This window comes from Serinus canaria, chromosome 9 (genome assembly GCF_022539315.1).
Source record: "Serinus canaria isolate serCan28SL12 chromosome 9, serCan2020, whole genome shotgun sequence".
Lineage (NCBI taxonomy): Eukaryota > Metazoa > Chordata > Aves > Passeriformes > Fringillidae > Serinus > Serinus canaria.
In genome coordinates this window covers 4,999,413-5,021,617 of record NC_066323.1, presented here as the reverse complement: position 1 = coordinate 5,021,617, position 22,205 = coordinate 4,999,413, and the positions used below count along the sequence as shown (strand labels likewise).

General features: G+C 39.1%; 1 protein-coding gene across 2 annotated transcripts in view; it reads right to left on the bottom strand.

Moving 5' to 3' along the window:
• NLGN1 (neuroligin 1) overlaps nt 1-22,205 on the bottom strand; it is a 291,506-nt gene that overhangs the window by 234,861 nt on the left and 34,440 nt on the right. The gene's annotated exons all lie outside the window — the stretch shown is intronic.

Below are 22,205 nucleotides of genomic sequence, written 5' to 3'. Positions count from 1 at the left end.
CTGATCTCAAGAAGCTCAATTATTCTGCATGAAGCTCTACCTATTTCCCAGCAGAGAAACCTTGACCCATCTCCTTCACTCAGCAACTCTACTACATTTAATCTTTTTCTTCTAATCTGCCTCTGCATTTCCTCCTCAAGTTTCTACAAATGCAATATTTTGCTGGTACAGGTTATCCATCATGTCAACCCTACCTTAATTTTTTTTTATTTCCCTTTTGTAAGCTTTGGTGTAAAAGCTGCCTTAGAATGAACATGCCTTGCTGCAAATTAAACTTCAGAATTAAAGCCCAGACAGCAGCTCCCACAGAGACCTAAAATACTGACCTAAACTGGAGTCAATACCATCTCCTTTCATAGCCAGCCAGATTGTCAGCACAAAGTCATCATTCAATTCCTTACAAAAGTGTTGTCACATCATACCTGACAAACTCGCCCTGCAAAACCAGAAGAAATTTCCTCTGAGCCTGAAATGCCAGGCTGCCAGCTCTTAGCAATATTATTCAGGCCACATAGGAAATGGCCATCAAAGAAAGACATTCATTGCTTCCAATGCTGCTTACCAGTGCTTTACTGTTTAAGCAGATTATTCATCTCACAGCAGAATACCTCCAGCCTGCCTCAAATACAGATAAATGCATCAAATCCACACAGAGCACTGAGCACATAAGCTCCAGCACACACAACTCTCTACACTTCTGCCTTGTCCACTAAAAGTGGATCAAAAATGACAGGAGAGAAGAAAAGTCCAGTATTTTTTGTTCCCTGAATTCTCTGTTGCACACGGTGGAGGAAAGATCATCAGGTACCTGGTAATAGCTTTTCAGAATCTCAGGGAGGCTTTCTACTGCATTGAGTGCTGTCACAAGGTTAATTTACTAAGGATCAACTGAAAAATAGGAATGATTAACAGAAATCTACCACGGTTAAGTTCCTACCCATCATGTTTGATTTACAGAAATACATTTCCACAAACCTGCATTGAATAATAAAGTAATATCACCAGGAAAAAAAAATCTGATATCACTATGCATTTTTCTCTTGAATTGAAGGCCCAGATAGAGCTCTGCTTTCATCTCTCCTTGTCTAGTTTGTGCTGCAACAGTAGTGCTGGTTCAAGACTCTTAAGGTTTTTAATTTAACTAGCAAAGGATGTAGTAAAGCACCACATCACAGAATGCAGAACAAGCAAAAGAGCTTTGAAATTGTTATTCCTTTAAGGCAGCTGCTGAGTAATAATGCTGGTTAAATTATGCAAGGAACACTGCATTCTCCCACAGACACACATTTAATATCTCCTGAGGTTCAGTGTATTACACAGCCGAACGAAAAATGGGAAGATTCTCTTATAAGATTTCTTTGCAAAAATGCTCCTAGAGATAGCAACAGTTCCATAGAGAAGAATTTAGTAACAGACCTTTTTTTTTTTTTCATATCTACAGCAAAAGTATTAAAAGGGAAATTAAGTTCATAAAAGTTCTTTTAAAGAAAACCAGAAAATTTCAGTGCCTTGGACCGTATATTCCTTTCAAACTCCCAACTCTCAGCCCCAAAAGGAGCAGTCCCTGTTTGTGCAGCCCTTTCCATCTGAGGGGCTGCACATCTTCATTCTGCACCAATACAATTTTTTGCTTTTTCATCCATGGCATTTCTACCATGATGAGAGGCAGTTTTGTTGAAGCCTTTCAAAGAGATGTTCAGGGTACAAAACTCCCTGTCATCCAAATGGAAATGCTGAGCTGCAATGGCAGCTTGAAGCAGAATTTCTGTTTAGTTGTTTGCTTTTCCCCAGTCACAGAATATATTTTGGTTTGGTGTGTCTTCTTCTGTCTCCCCAATGTAAGCAACACATCTTGATCTTAGCAGAAGAATATTCACTGAGCAGTGATGCAGACAGGAGTCTGAAGAAGAAAACTGTGTAAATCTGAACTGAGAGACTACAAAACATCACTGTGAGTGCAGATAAGTACCTTGTCTCTGTATGTGAAGCCTTAATCTCTTCAGAGGACCCCACACAAACCTAAGCAATATTCCACAGTGATCCAAGTGACTTTCAGAGATACTCAGTTGAGGATATTTGTCTTTAAGAGAAGCATTTCTTAAACACCCTCCCTATTTACAGGACATACAATGTAAAGGACCATCGTGGTGAAAGGATACTCGAGTCTTGCTAAGTTTAATGATAAGACAGGGAAAAGCCAAGGGTATCCTGATATGAGCAGTAACACAGATCAGGAAAGCTCACAACAGCTTTTGGAGAAAGAGAAAACAGTAAAATATAAGTAAAAAGGAGAAAGATGAAAAGGAGGGTTTCCAGGGACCATGTGGGGGTGAATCACTCTTTTAAAAGAAATGGGGTGATGGAGGGACCAGCAAAGCAAATAACAGCTCTGCAGAAGAAAATGGCAAACTTCCACTGAGTTTAACAGGCAAGGCAAGCATTCAACCCAAGCAAGATGAACAAACCCTTCAAACTGAATTTGTATCCCTGTTGAAGCAGTTAGGGGAAAAAAAGACCTTGTATAATTCTATTTTGCTCATATTTATTGAGCACTAAGAGCACGATTCGACAGAGACGAAAAGTCATTAATGAGAGTTAGAAAACTCCCACACAGACCAGAACTCAGGTAATCATCATTAGCAGCAAATATTGAGGAAAAAGACAAAGTATAATGCTGGGAATAGAGCAGGGCTGATGAAGGCTGTGAAATGTTAGTTGGGTGATATTGATGCAACCAAAGACACAGTACAAGTGGAAAAGATGGGCAGGGAGAGTGACTTTGTAAGAAAAAACAGATGCTAGCACAATATAAATGAGTATCTGATACAGTATTTCTTGAAATCAATAGATGTTTGAGTATCCTCTTAATCCACTACAAAGAGCAGCAAGATGAAACAATTTTGAAAAAAGTGAAATTAAAGAGTAAATCTGTTTTCATTTAAAAAGCAACCAGAGATGGTGAAGTTTGCATTTTCCAAGACTGAATGCCTCCAGCCCAAGGAAGAACACAAAGCAAGCCAAGGGTCTCCAACCTGCATAACAATCTGAAATGTTTTGACAGGTAATTGTCCCTTATTAAAGCCCAATCATTCATTACTAAACACTACAAATTAAATCACTGTGCATGCCAAGGTTGTCATTAACCTAAATAATGTCCATGCCATGTGCACATTAAAAAAAAGAAAAAGACAGGGGCAAAGGTTTAAGATGAGATTATTTTGATTGAACAGGACATTTTAATCTAAGAAATATTAAAGAGCTGGATAAATTTTAGCTCCTTAAATGTAATAAACTCAGTTCTTCTGCCTTCTTTCCAGTATCTCAAAACAAGAAAGGCATACAGCTGATACAGGTAGAAAATATGTTGTTGTATTTAAAGAAAATTAAAACATTTACTCAATTTTAATTAGCCCAATTATTTCTGTAAAAAATCTGTCTCATCCAAGCATGCATGAAGAAAAGGGTTTTATATTAATGTAAATCTGCCATAAACAGTTCAAGTCTAAATTGCAGAATTTATTTGCATCTTTTTCAGAACTGCTGCAAAAAGAGAAGAAAAAGGGAATTATTGATGCATTCAAACAGTGTGCATCTTGCTTTGTAATGTAATCTGTTTTTCTTTTCCTTCACACCTACACAGCTTCTGTTGCTAGCTACTGCAGTTTAAAGAATAAATATGCACCCAGGGTATCAACTTCCAAAGAAAAACTTGTGAGAAGCTGTTTGCAGATTTGCATTTTTGTATTTCAGAACACAAAAGTCAAGTTCAAGTCTTTGTTTCTTGACACACTTCAACCAACTAAAAGGAGTTTTGTTGTTCTTGCTAGAGTTCATATCTAAAAGACCAGTGGAGTTACTGTATTTTAAGGCAAATCCTCCCCCTGCAGACTTTCAGCAAGGCCTCAGGACCTATTAAAACATGAGCAGAGTAGAAAATAATACTTTCCTCTGGAAATGAAAATTCCTGTCGCACTGTCTATATCCATGATGATCCTACAAGTACAGAAACCAAGAAGAACCAGAGAGAATTGTGGCATGCAAGATAAAGAGTTTTTATATTCTGGGAATTACCATGGGGAAAACTTGGGAAAAAAAGAGTTTTTTCAACCCATTCTTGACTGCACCTAATCAGAAAACACTTCTGAGATGCAAAGGGAGACCATGGTCAGCAAAGAAGCAGAATCACATCTGAGATGTCATGTTCCAGCACACAGCTGAGCATGGGCAGCATGACCAACTCCTGCCTCAGCAGCAGCAGCAGCAGGAAATGTTAAACCATACCTTGAATGCTGTTGAACAGAACTGGCCTTGGGAGCACAGGTCAGGTAAGGGCTGGGCTGGAGGGGAAAGAGGATAAAATCTCACAGAAGGAAAGGAGGAGAAAGAAATGCCCAGGAGGTCAAGAGCAGCTGAGTGTTTGCTAAATGAAGAAGCAGTGCTCTGCTTTTCCAAGAGAATTAGAGGGCTGAGTTGCCCAAATTCAGCTCCTACAACTATGGGCTCTCTTATAAATGTGATGCATTTCTGCCAAGTAAATGGAGCATAGTGATTTCTTATGAACCTCCTCATTTAACTTTGCTTTGAAACAACTTTGAGCACTGTGCTTATGAATAAGGCACCAGTCTTTCCCCAAGTGGGAAAAGTGATTTTTAAATGAAGAGACTTGCTAGAGGTGGCTGGCACAGAGGAGTCACAGGCTGAGATTACAGCACAGGCAGACAGGGAGGTGAGTGGGTCTGCTGGGACCAGGCTGCTGGGGATGGGCTTGTGCAGGAGCAGCAGCTGAGAGAACTGCTCCCGAGGGGGACAGACACCATCCTGAGCCACCAGCCTGCAGCCATCCTTCCCTGTTTAAGGAGGAAACTTACAGACACTTCCAAGTGCTTCAGCATTCCTCCCTGGTGCTCTGTTTGGCAGAGTTTCTCAGTGTGCAGGAAGCAATAACCTGCTCAGGTGTGCTTTAGTTACCTCCCAGTTGTTTAACAGCCCAGAGTATCTAAATCATCACTGATGAGGCCACTCCAGAACACACACTGACTGTCCCTCGTGGCTGGCAGGAGCACTCAGTGCCTGGCCAATACTTCAGATCTCACTTCTGCATTTCCTGTATATTCTTGAACCCCAGTAGTTTTCTCATTTCACATTCACAACTCACATTACGACATTTACCTTTGTACATTTGTTCTTTGCAACTGAGTATTCCTAATAATTACATATTAATATCTATTTTTGAAAGTGCCTGTATTACTGCAGAACATATATCACTCTTTAAAAAAAATTATGAGGGGAGGGGGAAGTGTTGGGGTTTTGGGTTTTTTTTTTAAACTTTTCAAACTTCCCTTGCACAGAAAGAAAATTTTATGTTTACCTCTGGAAAGAAACAAAGAGGAGGAAGTCTGCAATAAATTTAATTTCCTGCCTTCTGCTGCTACTGTACACTAGATGATATGTCTTTAAAACTTCCTTGCATCTTTTTCTTTTAAACCTCCCTTGCATCTTGTAAACAATACAAGGCAAATAAAACTGCTTTTATGCAATATGCGTAGTTCTAAAATTATTCTTCTCATGAATTTAGAAAAAAGTATCCTCATTGCAAGCTCCCTCTCAATTTTTCAGTAAATACAAGTTAAAGTCATTTTTAGAGTGATGGTAATGCTTTGACTGTAGTAGGTTTCTTTTTCTAAATTGGCTAGAAAGCAAGGATTAAAGTCTGGGAAAAGTCTGTGCAAACTCTAAAATCATGCTTTAGAAATATTTATGCAAATGGTACTCAAGCAAAAAACGACCCCTTGAAGATAAATTTTCCTACCAATGTACTATTAGTAATATGTATATTTGACTAAAGTCAAGTTTCAAAATGCAGAGACAATTAGAAGGCATTTTACTGGATTTGCCTGCAAAGCTAGGATTTTAAATTGTTCTGGTTCACTGCTTTTCTTTTTCTTTCTGGGGCTTCTCTACAGGTGAAAAAAGTGTGTTCAGAAAGAACATTTCTCCCAGATGAAATAGCATTGTATGCCCAAGAAAGCAAAAATGAATGAGCAACATATGTCATAATTAGTCCTAAAACTTACACAACACAAGTAGAGCTGCACAACAGGGAATGAGTCCTGTCTGAGGCAGCACACAGAGCTTAAAGTACACTCTTGTAGTTCAATACTTTTATCTCTTCCTCACTGTTTGATGCTTCTTGGCAACTCCACAGTTCAGTGCATTTCACACACTGCAGAACATGAGAATAGAGAAAAAAAGATACATCACAAAAGAAAAGTCAGATGGCAGCTGTGCCAGCTTAGGGCAAGAAAAGAAAAAGATACAAAAATCTGAGGAAAATGAATTCACAGGAAAGAAAGAAACATGGAGAATAAGAGTAGAATATGAACCAAATGGCAAGAGGCAATGGAAGGAATAAATTCATCTCTGTCGATGGGTGAAAGAAACAGAGAATTTGTGATGGCAGAGCAAGAGGTGGAAGATGACAATGCACAGCTGTGGAAATGAAGGAGCAGGTAGGAAGGGTTGGGAGAAACAAATACAACACCAGAGGATCCCTCTCCATTTCTCTGCTGGCAGCCCATGGCAAGGCAAAGCAGAAGATGGAACACAAAATGTCAGTTCTCACACCAGCCAGGGCAGGAACCTCTGCACTTCCCCAGCCCTGCTTCCCTTGAGCAGACCATGGTGAGAGACAGGCAGCTTTCCTGGAGCTGCAAAGCTCCAGGGAGCCACAGCTGGGCTCCCACTGATGGAGAACAACAACATTCCTCGAGGAAAACCAGTCCCAGCAGAGATTTAACTGGTTGCTCTGATAAATTTGCTACTACTCGTGTTTCTTAACTTGCTGTAAGTGTCCTACACCTTCTCTCTGGCTGCCCAGGGGTGATTCTGGATCCCATGCCCTTCCTACTGCCTGCCCACACATTATTTTGTCTCAGTTGATTGCTTTTCCCAGTATTACTTCACACAAGTGATAATCCTGCCCCTTGGAAAGGCTATATATTTCATTTGTGGGATTATTTATTTCTTATCAGTCCCATGTAGAGAACACTTCTATCATCATCATCATCCTGTACAGAGATTAAAAAAATATCTTGCTGGCAGCTGATCCAGTGAAAAATTAGAACAGCCACCTCAAAGGAGCAGGTTACTCTGAAGTTTGACCAGTGAACACAAAAAATACAGACCCAGCTGACTGTTCCTGCAACTTGTGCCTCCATGAAACATATGAGGAAAAAGATACAATTCCTTTGAGAAGGAAGGCAGGAAAAGAATATTGGATATTACAAAACTGTGTGCCTCAGTCCTGGAAAAGGCTTTCATTACATTTTTTTTGTGCCAACGATATTTTTCATTCTTCTGTAAGTCTTTTACTGGTCCATACAAGGATAAAACATCACTTCAGGGGAGATTACATCAAGTTCAGCTAATGAAGAAAGGTTCTTGGTAACCAAGAGTTACTCTGGCATCACAAAATGAAACTACATTGCCTAAATTTACTTCTGTCAGGGTAGGTTTTGTTTAATCTACAGTCCACAATAATGCACTGAATGGACAGGACTGAAAAGAGGTTAAAGTCATCTTCTCAGCAGAAGTCATTTAATATAAAGTAAATTGTAATGGTAGCTGGAAGGAAAATCAAATAGAAGAAATGAATTCAGGCTCTGCAATTGAAGCTGCAGTTCCATTGATTAACCTCTGCTAAAACAAACTGCTGGACTGTGCTTGCTCATGGATTGCCTTCCCCAAGTCTTGGTTGCTATGATATCCTTCTAAAGATACCTGGCAATTGCTCATCTGAGAGATCCAGACAGAAAAAGGACAAAAGCAAAAAATAAATCCTAATTAAAAAGGCTGACTAACAAATATTGACCAATAACCAAAATTAAATTATTCTTGAGCCTATAGTGAAAAGTTCTCACAAAACCTTTGACTCAAAATCCTTATTCTGCCCCATCAACCAGCACTTTAACTTGTAAACAGAGCCCTGGAAATAACTGAAATATGAAACCTTTAGAGCTGTTATTTTAGCTACACACTTCGAACAAAACACTCTTCTAAACTGAAACCAGAGAATGACTTTTGAGACAGCCTTAAGTAATTTAGAATGTTTCCACTCATATGAACCATTTTCCTCCAAATAATCCTATGAGGAAAAAAAATTAATGTTTTTGAGGCTTAATTCCAGCTCTGATGTCATAAACATCTAATTGCCTTGAGTTAATATTTACTTCTATGGGTTTGAAGAAAGTCCCATAACCTCCAGTGAGCCATATTGTCTTTTGTATAAAGGTACCAGGCTCTGCTCTTAAGACATAACAAGTAGTTATGATTTTTTATAAATATATATTAAAATTTTGCTGTGTTCAGACCTCTGAATATACCAAGGGAATTTTTACCCTATTACATCAAAAAAAAAAAAAAAAAAAAAAAAAAAAAAAAAAAAAACCACAACAGAAGAAATTTCCTGAAATTTGCTCATTATTTAACACTATTAATTATTGAAAAATATTTCTCTTAAATTTTAAAAATTAGCATTTAGCTGTTGTCTTTGAAAACTCACTAGATTATTGTGCAACCAGCCCTTTTTTGCTAGAGTTATAAACACAATTTTGGAAATTAAAACCCCTAAAAAAGAGATGCTGAGTCACAGCACAGACGCCCCAAGGTTTTCAGTGAGCAGCTGCAGCATTTGGAGAAGAGCAATGCCTTCAGTACCCAAACCCACACAGTGTCAGCCATTTCTGGGCACCCTTTTTCTGTATTTTAACAAAAAAGTGCTTTCACTAAGGCAGCTGAAAGTGACTGGTGTTTGTCCACACACCATAGCAATGTACTCACAAAAGCAAAACTGGAGCTTTTCAGCCACGAGTTCTGGACTTAAACACCTGCACTTCCATTTGGCCATGAAAACACATAAATACAGATCTAGATATCTAGATAGATAGATAGATATTAATATAAAAATATATGTTTGCACAGCACAGTGTTGAAAGAAGGGAAAAGGGCTCACTGTTCTTTTCCTAAGGATGTGATATTATTCTTTCTTTAATCAACACCCTCTAAGGATTTAAGTGAAATAAGGGCTGCAAGGAAAGTTTCATTAGAACAGGTAATGTGGTTGTGAGAAAAAAAAAAAGAGACTTGTACAGAAGCTTTCTTCAGTTTTGCTCTGGGAGCACCAGAATGGGGTTAAGACAACTTGTTCACATTCACCTAAGAAGTTTAAGGAATTCAGAAAAAGGTAGTCCACAGAAGGGACTAAAACAAGATGATCAGGACAACAGGACAGCAGGATAAGGCAGGGAATTGTTGCCTCTGGAATACAAGAAATTAATGGAAATCAAAATTATAATGTGCAATAAAACCTCTGCGGAGTCCCTGGGTTTAGTGTCCAACAGATTTGACTTATCCTCCCAACACAGCCTCTGGAAGGTATTTTGTAGAAATTCCCTAAGGTTTTGTAAGAGAGGTTGGAAATGGAGTTCTTGTCTTGGGGAAAATATGATTTTCATATTTTTTCACCAGCTGTCTGTGTGAATTCATTTTAGTGCTGGAGGATTCTGTTCACCCACACTTTCCCTGGGGACATTTGGTGCACGGGATGAAATATGTTGGAGTCTGAGACAGAGAGAGACAGAGAGAGATAGAGGGAGAGAGAACCCATGAATTGTGATAGTTGTGGGGTGAGAAATTATTTCTCACAGGAAATGCATTTACAGGTGCTACACTGGTTGTTCCACACGGGCTGCCTTCCTCTGGTAGCTGGTGGTCTGCAAGTGTGCTCCTAATGATGAGTTTAGCAAGTCAAGGATGCTTTTGAAAGCTATGAAGAGAAATTCTGGGGAAATCTCATTCAATGTGCATTACAGCTTTGCACAGGCTGTTCTGGAATTCTCAGGTAAATGTCTGGTTTTGTCTGTGAAGCTGATGACATGAATTTCCTCTCTGTAAATGTGGTGGTGTCCAGCAGGGAGGCTGCACATCACTGCACCCACCTCCTCAAAACAGCAATCACCCCCAAACCACAGCAGGAGGCTGAGCTTTTGGTTCAATGGCACGCTGTCATTTTCTCCTCACCTGCTCCACAGTCATTTTTCCACAGGCAGCCTGAATTTTGTATCACATTTTTTGTTGTCCTAATCACCTTGTTTTAGTCTCTCCTGTAAATATTGACCATCTGTTTTTCTGAATTCCCTGAATGTGCCTGTCAATAACCTGTGGGACCCTTGAAAAGTTCAAATATATTAATCTATACAACAACTTTGTACAAGTATTTGAACTGCAACGTTTTCATGTTCTCTGAGTCATAGGTTAATTCAGTATCCTTGACAACTGAAGATTCATGTGAAAATAATCCAAAATAGCTCTGACTTATGGATTCTCAGTGTGTTTGGACAGATTTTAACCACAGCAATGAGACTTTCCAAACCAAGATCTCAGTCCTCCTGTATCATATGGATGTGAATATTTCCTCAGTGGGATCCTACAAAAGACAGTACAGTGCACAAACCTGCAGGATGAGACCCCTTTAGAGAGAACAGCAGTGAACAGGTGACTGGGAGAAAAAGGATGGAGACTGACAACAGCAAAAAATATTTTCCACCATCATCCCCCACTGAGGGAGGAGCAAGAAAGCCTGTAGTGACTTCAGAGACTGACAAAAGATGATTCTACACAAAAAAGACAGAGGAAAGTTTGAATGAGTACAATCAAGACTTGAACCACTATTGAAAACAGAAGTTCTCTCTTCAAAAAACTGGCTTGGGAGTAGCAGTGAAGAAATAACTTTGATACACATTAACCACAACTTTATTATTCTGTCTATAAACCTTTTCTTAGAGTGACATCAGGACACTCACACCAATTTACAGCGCTGAAATTTGAATTGTACTCTTGAACATGTAATGCCAGTGGAAATTTCACCAGTGATTTAATGGAGTTGGCATTTCACAAATAGGATATGGTTTTATTCCTCATTAGGAAAAAAAACCCCTGCTTTATTCAGTGTCACAGTGATGTGAGAAATTATATAAGACAGTGACAGTGAATAACACTGAAATGATATATATTGCTTCAGTTATATCTACACATTATAATGTGTTTTATAACAATTTGTTAGAGCAGCATCTGTTACGGATTTTCTAAAACAATTTGAATTTGCTTTTCAATGAGCTGAAGAGCCAAGCTCCACCTATTAATCATGGAATATAGATCAATGAATAATTTATAAATGGTACCTTTATTCAAAGTGCTGCCAATTAGCTAAACAGTCACTGCATTCATAACTATATCAGTCACCTCTAAACTTTCAACCTTTATCAAGATTTCAAATGCAGAAGCAGAGAAATTGAATGAAAAGCAAGTTTTTAGCACAACAGCTTCACACTGACATTGATATTCTCCGGCATCACTGACAGTTTCCTCAGGAAAGGCAATTCTGAACCCTTTAATGTAAAAAATACATATATTCCTATTTCGCACCCCACAGCTTTTTAAGGCAATCATAACTGCACACTATAAATATAGGAAAATAAAAATAGGCATTGTGCACCACCACAAAAGAAGTAAAGCAAGGCTAACTAAATAATTCTGCTCCAAAACAGACTTTATCCTGTAATTTGGTATTTCCACAGATTGTTTCTTCTACTGCAACACAGGTGGAAAGCTGTAATTTTTTTCCAGGGCTATGCCCTTAATGAGATTTCTGACTGTATAACAAACTGTGCAGTTACATGGGGCTGCTCTGTCCCCCAGTCCCTCTCACCACAGTAAGATGTTCACTTCAGAACCAGTGTAGAAATATTTGTGCAAGTAAAAAATTCAGGAAACCTCTCTATCCTATTTCATTTCAATTGAAAAGACAAAGAATTACAATCAGCTGAATTAATGTGAGATCAAAACCGCAACGGTAAATCACAGAGAGTCACACCTAATGGTGGCATAAACAGAAGTAAAAAATGACCTGCATACATTTTTAATGTAAATTGGTGGTATTTGCATGCCCAGAAAGATGGAGGAATGGTAGCAAACAAAAATATAAAAAAAAAGGCAATCAACTGTCTTGCCTTAAAGCTTCACGTTGGTTTCCTTTCCCTTCTGCATCAAAGCCCTCTGGCCTCTCAGCATGGAAGCAGAGCTAACACTGACTTCCTGAGGTGCAAGATGCAGCTGTGATATTTAGCTAATTGAAAAACATGCTTGAAAGTGCATTAGTAAATTTTGAAAAGATTGGGCTATAACAAGGTGCTTTTCCCACAATCCCTGAATTTAGCCCCCAACATTTTTGGCTTTTTTTTTATAGGTACCATCAGTTTTTCAACACTGCAAATTTAACATTTATTTTATCCTCCAATTTTCATAATCAGTTCATTTGGCTTAATGTGGAACTCCTCTTATTACAGAATATTCACCAAATATATGCAGCTCAAAAACATTAATTTTGAACCTGTATCTGTGACAATTACTTCAGGTTCTTCAGCTCACATTAACCTACTGTGGAGGGGCTTGCTGTATATTTCTGCTCCTGTAAAATGTGCAAGGCTATAGATTTGTGTAGACAAGAAAACATAATGTATATGTATAATTCTGAGTATGTGTTTGTGAACACATACACAAATAAAAATGCATGTCCTTATCCAAAATGGAAAGAAACATCCACATCACATAGATGGAGTGAAAGACAGTGGTGAGGGTTGCATAAGGAGAATGCAGTCATGGTGTGTTTGTTCTCACAGTTTGGAACACTTAGGAAAAAAAATAAGCAGAGAGCCAACAGAAAAGCACCCAAAGGAAAAACAAATTCTCAAGAACATGAAGAGAAGCCAAAACAGAGGATGTATCTACTTCATCTTGTAATACAACTTCATTTTAAGAGAAAGATATAAATGAAAAGTCAGTGAACGTGCAGTTTGGTAATTGAAAATCTCTGTAATTACCCTAGTTACCAAGGGAATTTTCATCTATTTGTACTCAAAGATGTTGCTTTTTAAAACCAAGGCAAAATTATAAGAAACTATTAGGGAACACTCTAAGATAATATTTTTAAGTATGTAATAAGAGTAAGGAACATCTCTGATTTTATGTCCTATAACACCACCCAAACTGCTTCAATTAAATTTCCTGTAGTGCCTACAAACTCCAGAAGCAGTGCATTTTCAGGGAGACTTTAACTGCCTGTGTAGCATCCTTGACGTTCAACAATTTTAAGCAGCCATCAGGGTTTTTGTCTGGGAGGAAGAATGATACCTTACAGGCATTTCCAGGCTCACCACTGCACCTTCCCACCAGTGGAACACATTACTGCATTATGGGAGGTATGAAAATTGTTGACTCAAAAGCATTTTTCTAATGGCTGCGTTGTAACTTGGAATTTTAAAATAGTTCCTGTGATTTTCAACATAGACACACACAGTGAGTGGAGAAAACCCTCGAAGAAACTGGTTTTAAAAAATCTTTTCCTCTGATTCATTTGTACTTTAAATAGCCTAAATTACCAGATGCTGGGACTTTAAGCATTTTTCCCTTAGATCTTTAGTCATGCAACAGAGGCAAGCTAAATAAGTGAACTAGATTGAACCTCTACTAAAGTTAGTAGCAGGCTGGAGGCTAAAATCATGTTCACTGTCCCTATCAGCACACACTTGATGTATGGTGCTAAACTGATGGCATATGAACACAAAACAAAAAAAAAAAAATCTCATTTTCATTCTTAAAATCCATTTACCAAACAAACTAGGAATTTGGGTCCCACCAGTAAAATCCTGATGAGCAGCAGTAAGGCTGCACAGGGCTCACCCAGGAGAAGGTGGGAGATCCTGGCAGAGGTGCCCTTAGCTAACGTGCAGAACTCCCAGGGTTGGTGCAGGATGCATTGTGCAAATAATAGCACTGTTTTAAAGAAAAGCCTGATGCATACCAGCAGAAAATAAAATAAGAAATAACCCTGATGTAAGGAATCTGCAAAGACATGAGCAGCAATGGAAATTCAAGCTGACTTTTTAAAGCTTTTCTAATTTCTAAGAGGCCTAAACATGTTGCCAAGGGGTGAAGTACCTGCCAGCACTTCCAACTACCAACATCCCCAAGGCTGTGATCCTTTGCTTCTTACCTTGTCCATTCCTCTCTCTGTCCTTTTAGACTCCAATTTCTTAACCTCCTCATTGAAATTCCTCTATTTTCCTCCCTACCTTGTCCATTCCACCACACAAAGTGCAACAACACAGAAAGCAGTGAGCCACTCCCTTCCAGCAATTTCCTTCTCCTCAACTCGTCTGCATTCCTTTGAACATCTTTGCTACCTTGAATTGCAGAAATAGCTAAAATTAGGGAAAAGTGGGGAATTACCAAAATACAGAATCCTTTTTAATCATTAAAATATTTCAGTGACTATTTTCCCTGAGATCCAAGAGTGCCTCTGTGCAAATTCCTGTGCTGAGGGATTAAGACACTGTGATCCAGATGATGCTGAATATGATGCTGAAAACAAAATGTGCAGAGTAAAACAACATTCCTAGTTCTGACAGATGGCACTTTTTTTTTTTCCTTTTGAGGATTATTTTTTTCTAAAAATATGTGGGTTTAGGCTTCAGAAAATTAATAAACTAAAGAAGGAGATATTTTTAAAGTTATGTTCTTACGTAAAGGAATAAAAATAGAAAGCAATTAGCTTTTGTTTTTGTGATTGATATATTTTGTACATCTACCCAGACCTCTCTTGGGCTGCCTGTTTGCTCTTAGGCAGTAAGGACAATGACATCCTGAAGCTACCATTTCTCATTCATTTCTCTAAATGTCACTCCTAGGTAGATGGGAAATTAAGGGATTAACCAGGAAGGAGACTGAGCTGTCACTGGAAAATTAATATTTTCAAATTAACTTTAGACAAAGGATGCATAAGATCTGAGTTATGTTGATGAAAACAAGCAGTTGCTCCATAATAAATATGTAAATCAAGCCTCTGATCTATCAGTTATTATGACAGTCTGATGTCTCAGACAAACTTGCTGTGATTCCAAGCCATGCTGAATGCATATGGTAGCAGATCAAGATGGTAATGCATAACTGGGTATTTAGAATGTTTAAACCCCCCTTCTTATCAGGTAATTCTAATATAAACAGTTTTTAAATGCAATAGCTTTATCTGTCACTGTTAATTAAACCTGTACTTTGTCAACACACGATAATCCATTTATTATAGTAAAGGCTACTACATTACAAACCACTCACAAATTGCAAACCATAATTGCTAGGATTATTTTATTTCCAAGTGCAGGCAGCAAAGCCACCTTAAGATTCAACAATGGGAAGATAATTTTGGAGTGTAACCATAGCTCTATCTCACAGTCCATTTGCTTTAGTATTGGCAGCAGACAAGCTGTAATTTTTCATTTCCTAATTAGATTTAGCCATTAATTTAACTGTTCCATCATACTGGTGGGCTGGAACAGCCCTATTTGTTTGGTCCTTTTCTTTTCCTCATTGTTTTACTAAATACTATATGATAAATGTAGTAAATGAGAGGGAAACCACGAAGATCTGAATACAGGGAAAGATCTGGGCACTTCCACACTGGTCACATAACAATTTAAATTGAAGGAACTGGCTTCCAAACTGCAACTTCTGACATTTTAAGAGGTATTTTGTGGCAGCACACAAAGGGGAGTTGGGCACTCTGTGAGGGATTCACAGCACCTCACACACTCAAGTAGCTCAGGGGGGATGCTGAAGCAATGAGTGCCATAAATCCCAGATCCCTGTGGGCTCAGGTGCCTCACTCTGGGCTGCAGGAGTCAGACAGGACCTCAGAGTTCCAACAGGCTCCATGATTTAGAGAGCCAGCAGGCAGGCTGAAACCCTGGCAGAACTTACTGCTCCACGCTGCCTCTGCTTCAGAGAGGCTCTGCCTTTCACAGAGCAGAGCCCTCCTGTCAGCTTGGGCGAATGTTACAAGGCCAGTTTAATAACAAGTCAAACAGATTAGTTTAAATCACTTTTAATGCTGGTTCAGGCCAACCTGGCTGACTCTGGATTGACAGGGAGGAAGGATCTCTGCTTTGGAGGCAGCAATCTCTCACAGAGAATAGGTAACAATGCAAAAAGGCAGCGTGGTCGTTACTTCATATATTGCTAGAGCCAGTCCCAAAATAATCATCTGCTACTACATTTATGCACTGAAATCATTCCTTTCAACAAAGTGAGCGAGGGTCATTCCTATAAAAAAAACCCAGCATAATGGAAGGAAGCAATATGAATGAGTCACTTCTCTTTTATACTCTGTGGAGAAAAGGAGGTGAATCTTGCACAGTGCTCTCAGCACAAAAGGGTTCAAACTCTCGTCTTCTCCTCATTTCTGCAATACTGCAGCTACCTGCCCTCAGGCAGAGGCTCTCTGTACTCTCCACAGCCCCCTGGAACACCTCTGCAAGTGGAAGCAAAGCAGGGCAGCACAATCTGCAGTCCAGGAGTGAGAACACCTATTTAGGACAAGCGGGAAGAGGGGGCTGAGCCCTCTTCTGGTGACTGCTCATACTTTTTACACGGAGTGTTTTGCCCAAAGGCACTTTGAACTTGGATTAGTAACTGGGCCAAGATCTCTGCTGACCCAGGCTGCCTCGGTGAGTGAACCACAGCCATACTGTGTCTGTTCAGCCCAAGGACCTGCAGGGGTTTCTAGCAGAGTGACAGAGATGTAACTGGAGTGGACAATGCCCTCTGTGCTGCCTACCTAGGGTGCTTTAATCAGAAATGAAAGGTATGGATTTGATCTCCCCGAGGCTACAAAGAGCCCAGAGTTTCAGTCTTGCAAGCCTGGATGAGTGCTCTATCTACTGAAATATTGTATAAATTTGAGAAGTCCCGATTCAGCCATTACACACTGTGCAGGCATCACATCAACCAAGCTTTAGCTGAGGAGATGCAGACAAAACATCACTTCTCCTGAGGATCCAAAGAGCCTTGGGTTTGAGATGGATCTGTGTCATAGAACAAGCAGCACTTCAGGAGCACGGGGACTGTACTGCAAAAATAGATTAGAATCTGTTCTTGCTGGGCAAGGGATTTTAAAGTCCACTCATCTGCACTCAGAGTCCTGCATTTCATACAGCCAATACCCAATATTTCACAACAAACAGCTCTCGTTGTGATGTTTTAATGTTCCCCATCTTCCCAGGGAACTTGTAACTTAATGAAAGTATTTGTAAGTAGATGTCAGAGTCTGTTTATGCTACAGGCATTAAAATAGGGAAAACCTTCCCACAAGTCTAGTGACTGAAAAACCCCCTCTGGAGCTGCTTCTTGAATAACTCCCACAAGTGTTGGCAGTGTCCTGGCTTTAGGATGAAAATAGATCTAAATTAAAATTTATCTGAGACTTGGTCAACAGATTTGGGGTATAGTTAGACCACTGTCAGGACATACTAATACAGGGTGAATTAGTACAATTAAAAATTCTCAAAGAATTTGCCTTGTTATAAGAGGGTAAAAAAATATGAGGTATTTTCCTGGGGCTTTAGAACTCTCCTAGCCAGAGAGCACTGACAGTGGAGGATGCAGTGCCAATGAACAGTTTTGGAATCTGTTAGGAATGTGTTTGGAAATGTGAAATGCACACCTGGACAAAAGATATACAGTCTTCTACCCTGTAGACAGAGAAATGCATCTCAGAGTGACTTCTCAGTCAGATTGCTATTATTTCCTACTGTGCATTTGGGACAAGAATCTCATTCTAAAAATCATTTTGAAATGTATTAGTCAACAAGAGACCTGGTACTTATGCCAAAAGAGCAAAATCCCTCCTCTGGAGCTACAAGCAACAAATCTGTTAAATGTCCCTGACACACAGTCCCTTGGTTTCATATAAAACCTCAGCTTATATTAATTCTGGGACTTCCTAAAACTGAGAGACATGAGAGGGGTTTCTCCAGAGACTTCAAGACACAGCAAATGACCCTTGCTACAGATAAGCAATTCTTTCTTCTGTGGGAACAAGTACCAGAAGGATAATTAATCCTTAAGCATAATCATAACTCACCCAACCAAAAAAAACAAGGTCAAACAATGAGTTTGCAAATCACTGAGAATTGTATATGATTATGTAATAGGCTGTCATTGCCTTGAGGATTTATATTTCTGGCATAGGTGAGGTGTCCTACAAAATATTGCAGTGTGTGTCAACCAAAGGATATATATTCTCAAATCTGCATATTGCAAACCCAAATGGTTTTCATTTGTTAATTATTGACATTCAGCCATTGAAATGTAGTGATAATACATCTCCTACTGGCTCAGAAAAGGGAAGAAAGTATAAAGGAGGAAGGAGGAAAAATAACAATACTTTGTGCTTTAAAATGAAATATCATCACCACCACCAACTGCTCTCTGAATCTGAATTGCTAAAACCATAAGCTTATCAACAAGACTTGATGCAGATAGAACAATGAAACCTAATTATTTCTCACAAAGCAGGCTATTCCATTTCAAATAGAGGAAATCTAAGAGCAATAAAGCCCATGCCATTAACAATTTGTCTGCACACATGATTAGACTCACAGAGATAAAGAAGCCTCTGAATTTAATGATGAATCCCATATTTCTGGCTGGGCTCAATATTCTCTACTAATTATATTGAAAGACCTTGTGGTAGTTAAAGGTATTTAGGTGACAAAATATGGCACTGTCTCCACAGATTTACTATTAACACTTGGCATTTATTATTGGCTGTTAAACGACACTGTGGATTAATATTGGCATTTAGGGTTATTTCTTTTGTTTAAATGTTAAAAAAGTAATTCTGGAGAGCAAGAGGACAGTGCCATATGACTGTTTGCTATTTAGTAACCCCAAAACATGAGCTGCATACAGATAGAATTCAAGAGAACAAACTACCAAAGAAACTTGGGGAAAGGAAATCAAGTGGTTCAGGACAATGAACTGAGAATCTGACATGGGCTCTTAGCAATACAAGGAAGAAGTAGAATTAGACTTGATGCAAAAGATGATCATAAAACAGAAAAAACCCCTCCATTAAATATTCAAATAAGTTGCATTCTAATGGCAGCAAAAATGGTAAATATTTGCTTTACGCAGAGCACTTGGAACTGGCCACAGAAACATTATTTACTGAACCTGCTATGAACAAATATCTTGTGTTCTACCATTTGGCTTGCAAGAGTTTCTTCCTTTCGTTCTTAGAACTTCATTCTCTTAAAACAAAGCAAAAACTCCATAGCTTAATTACTAATCTAATGACTACAGGAGCAGGAAAAAAAAATTTAGTCTGTGGAAAAAATATTTTCAATATCTAATTTACAGTTATGAAAATTCTTCTCAGATGCACTCTGCCTTAAGAGTTTTTTATCAAGTCAGTCCTATACATTCTACTGATTTTTCTGCAGTTGCTAATGTAGATTTGTTTCCTGGCACACAAAATATATTCCTGTGCTCAGTGTCTGGTATTTTAAATCTCTTGAGAAGTGCAAACACCCACTTGGAACAATGTTCTTCGCTCTGTGGACGTTTACACTACACACACACATCCGCCCATGCAGACACAGCCCAAAACCCCTCTCTTTTTGTCCTGCCTGCTAAGGATGCTCAGAAATCTCTCTGTCATTTGTGGATGGCTGGAGCTGGTTTCTAGCTTGCAAAAGCTGACAATTCTGCTCCCAACCAGCAGCTCGTTCCCAGAATGCCGCGTGGGAGGGAAAACATGCCCAGCGCTGTTCAAACGGCACATTCAGGGCCACGAGTATTTTTACCAACTTCACAAAATTTGACACTCTTCAACTGCAAGTAAAACAAAAAAACATGAACAATTTAACAAAAATAAATCACTGTGGTTTGGGAATACATTTATCTCTGTACTCCCCATGCAAAATTGTTACGGACACGAGAGAAAAAGATTTTGATGATTCTGATTACAAAAAAAATAAAATAAAATTATTTCAATGGCTGGAAAAATTGCAGGAGCTCCTTCTTACCAGAGAATAAGGTATAAAGTTACTCATGTGTGAATTATTAATTTAATTGACCATCAGTGATAGTAAAACACCGCTATAAAAAGCTGTGCTGTTCATGAAGCAGCTGGTACTGACCACAGCAAGGGGTTGTATCATCTCTATAGCTGCCCTGGGCCTTCTCCTTGACCTCCAAGGATACACCTTTGAATATCTGTCTATAAATATAATAATTGGTGCTATCAGCATAATTTGCACATGTTGATATACCCATATGCATAAACAACAATATCTCTCTATTTTCCAAGAACATCTTCTATTCAGCTGCTCTGCAGTTCATTCAAGGTTGCAATCTACTTCATACTTCCATTGAGACAAGCACTTAAGTTTGTACTTTTTCTCAGAAATGCAATTAAAACCTAAATATTGCAGCACCATATGCAAGAGCGCGTTTCACATGAAAGGAACAGTCTAGGAATACTGTAATAAATGCCAAAGCACTGAATTAATGGGAAGCCTGGATTGATGCTGATAGAGCCTCCCAAACAGAATCCATGTCATCGAATTCCACTAAGACTGGCAGGTCAGATCCCAGTGTAAACCCAGCCTTACTAGGAACAGCTTCCTCGCAATACACACAGGAAAATCAAGGCAGGAATGATTACAACATTCCAACCTGACTTTCAAGGGAGGAGTTCTGCAGGTTCACTAATGGTCATTGCTGATTTCTACCAATGCAGGGCGGAAATCTCAAGTATTAACTCCAAATCACAAAGCTTGATCTGCTCTTGCCTGAATGTTTTCCTGACATTTCCTTCTGAACAGGCGTCAGCGTAAAGCTCAAATGACATTCCCTGGATGTTACTTGAAACATTTCTATCATTCTAGGGATTAATTTCAGCATACTATAGGAAATGGCTCAAATAAAGTGTAAAATACCTCCACCCCTCTCTTTTCCATTGCCATTTTCAGCAGCACTGACCGACTGCCAGTGGGTGCAAGATCTCCTGGCTCCACAAAGGCTGCTCTGCTTCCACATCTGCCATCCAAAGGGTAGCAGGGAAAGCAGAGTCTCCACGTGAACGCCCTGCTCTGCTGCAGGAGCCTTGGACTCACAGAGCTCAGTGCAGACTGCTGCCAGATTGCTGTATTAGCTGCTCGGGGTTTTTTCAAACATTTACATGACAAGATGAGACAGACAAACGGATCCTGGTCCTGATGCTGTGAATCATTACTCATTGCCAGCAGCGCAGCCACTCAGCTCACATTCTTAAAGGCACATTAAGCAAAATTTATGTTTTGTTACTGTACAGCCCAAATGGCAATCCTGGTTTATTGGCAATAACTCATCACCTGTGTCTCACTCACAAAGTGCCTCACAAAAGGAGCTGACGCACGATGATTTAAAACTGACAGACGCCAAAGACCAATCAAGCAAATTTTCCTCATTGTTGAAGCTGGAAGACATAAATGACAAACAATGCTAATTCATTTCCTAGATTTCTTCCTATTCCCTATTGGGGGTACTTAAATGCTTTCCCACATCAACTATGTCTTTCACTGTGTTTAGTAGACAGAAATTCTTTATCACTATTTAAGGTAAAATAACTTTCAACAGCATCCTTCCACTGATCACATCACACGTGTTGGACAATTTGCTTTGCAACACTAGCATGTGATTGCTTGATTAGGCTGTGAATTAAAACCTGGGTACAAACACCACCCATTTCTCTTCATAAATGTTATTCAGCAATGCACAAACTGAAGACTTGAATATATAAATTTTCCAATAAAACTCTTAATTATAAAGAGTCATTATCAGCTACAATTAATTAATGGATGTGGCTCACTCACACCCATATGTGCACCCTTGGGAGCTAGGAACCTGAAGGGCCACAACCCCAAGAACTCACAAATGGATTTACACCGAGTTGTGCATCAAAATACTTTAAATACAATCCAAAAGAAAATGTCATTACTCTCAGCCTTCTCAGCACCTTCCATTGCCCCTGGTGTCCAAATTGTTTTCAGTCAGTTCAGCACATCTCTAGTGTATAATTTGTTTTATTCAGTGGAATTTCCTGTCATGTCTTGTCACATCAGTCCCAGAATGGCTCAGTGCCTTTAAGAGATACAGAACAGTCTTCGGTAAGGGGAAAATGTCAGAGAACACCACAGTCAGAGCTCACTCAATGCAAAGGGAAGCATTTGTATGGAAAAACTACCCCTGACCTCCACAAAACTTTAAGAGAT